Raw genomic sequence first — 2255 nt, forward strand, 5'->3', positions numbered from 1 at the left:
TTCAGAGCAGCACTGCTAATCGTCTGTCTGTTGGCTCTCAGCTCCGTTCCTGCTGTATCTCAGGGGGCTGAGTCAGCAACCACACTGCCCAGATACTCCTGCCAAAAGGTTTCTGGAGAGGTTCTGCCAATGGAAAGCCTTGGTGGATGGCTGGAAGGAGAGAAGCCATGCCCCCCCTGCTGTCGGTAGCATCCCCAGTTGTGGCAGCAGTAGCATCCAGTGAGTGGGGACTGCTGGGCCCAGCAGCAGTGGTGGCCTCAGCCATGTCACTGGCTCCAGCCGTGGCAGTAATGGCTGTGGGTAGGCTGAGCAGCACAGCAGTCAAGAGCATTAGTAACATTGTCCCCGCTCCTGCTCCAGCCTAGAGTTCCAGGCAGTTCCTAACTCCTGGGTAACCTTATCTTTTTTTAAAAAATATATTTTTATTGATTTTTTTACAGAGTGGAAGGGAGAGGGATAGAGAGTTAGAAACATCGATGACAGAGAAACATCAATCAGCTGCCTCCTGCACACCCCTACTGGGGATGTGCCCGCAACCTAGGCATGTGCCCTTGGCTGGAATCGAACTTGGGACCCTTCAGTCCGCAGGCTGATGCTCTATCCACTGAGCCAAACCAGTCAGGGCTAACCTTTTTTGCCCCTCTGGCCCTTTCATGTTTTGAAACCAATTTCCTATATTGCCCCTTTAAAATACTTAGAGTGTTTCTGTTTGTCTGACTGGACATGACTAATACAGTAACGAATCAGAAAATATGGTGAGGGGTGGAGGAGGGTTATGGTGAGAGATGTGGTTGACCAGGTAATTGAGGGCCAGATCATTCAAACTCATCTTAGAAAATGATCAGATGTTCTAACAGCAATAAAAATATTTTATTTTATTTATTCAAAGGCAGTTGTTTAAAAAGACAGCATTGAAATATTTAATTACATAAAAATTAAAAATATCTACAGGTCAATAACAAATAAACATCATAAACCAAACCTAAAGACATATTGCCAGTGGGTATCATTATTCAAATCCACTATGATAGTTTTTATATTCTGAATTTGTTAATGCATTTATAGTTCTATAAGCAAACTATGCTTATTTGACTAAAATATAGGCAAAGGACATAAACTGGAAACTCAGTTTTATAACTTTAGTCAACAACCAGCAATTATTTCTCCTCCACATTAACTGCTTGTAGATTTTTTTTTTTAGTATTTATTATTTTTTCTTATTTTATTTTTTGTTAATCCTTACTCAAGGATATTTTTATTGATTATTTTATTTTATAAGTACCGCGCGCTAACCAATTGCGCCACTGGAGCTCCTGATTATTTTATTTTATTTTAAAATACATTTTTATTGATTTCAGAGAGAAAGGGGGGAGAGAGAGGTAGGAACATCAATGATGAGAGAGAATCATTGATTGGCTGCCTCTTGCACGCCCCACACCAGGGATCGAGGTGTGCCCCTGTGGATAGAGCATTGGCCTGCGGACTGTGGTTTTCAACCTAGGCATATGCCCTAACTAGGAATCGAACTGTGACCTCTGGGTCATAGATTGACCCTCAATCACTGAGCTACACAGTCGGCCAGTCTCCATTAATTTTTAGAGAGAGTGAGAGGGAAGGAGGGAGAGAGAAAGTGAAACATCAATGTGAGAAAGACACATCTATTGGTTGCCTCCTGCATGCGTTTGACGGGGCCAGGGATGGAACCTGCAATCTGGGTATGTGCCCTTGACTGGGAATCGAACTTGAGACCCTTCAGTGCTTGGGCTGGTGCTCTACCCACTGATTAACACCAGCCAGGGATGTTTGTAGATTTTTGAAAGTGGTGACAGGTACATAGGTAATCAATGTGTAGAGCTTGTTTGGTGAATCTTCATCCGTATTACGTTTTCTAGACAACCACACCGGGATATGGCATGGAACGTTCCTTATTGCTTTTGCCCAGACAGCTTTGTTGAGCCTGGTGAATGTGAACATCTGAAGTTTCCATATCCTTTATGGCAAATTTTTGGATCCCTTTAAGTGCCTGAAGATCACACTTCTTGAAATCTACTCCATGGATGGGCTTGTGAATGTTGATGGTGTATTCTCTGGTCACGACCTCGTTGGTGGCAGAATGGCCCTTCTCACCATCTTTCTATGAGGGACCCATTATGCTGGGCTCAAGTTGGAAAGCTGGAGACCCATGCAAGATTTTAAATACATGGTCAATTCAGTCACCTTTAATTTTCTTGCCCCCCCCCCTTTTTTTAGAGCGA

At 43.2% G+C, this 2255-nt stretch overlaps 1 pseudogene; it reads right to left on the reverse strand.

Moving 5' to 3' along the window:
* The window catches only part of LOC107184482, a 9419-nt pseudogene extending 7270 nt beyond the window's left edge, over positions 1–2149 (reverse strand).
* Positions 2150–2255: the final 106 nt, after the last annotated feature.

The sequence above is a fragment of the Myotis davidii genome, unplaced genomic scaffold (assembly GCF_000327345.1).
Source record: "Myotis davidii unplaced genomic scaffold, ASM32734v1 scaffold544, whole genome shotgun sequence".
Taxonomy (NCBI): domain Eukaryota; kingdom Metazoa; phylum Chordata; class Mammalia; order Chiroptera; family Vespertilionidae; genus Myotis; species Myotis davidii.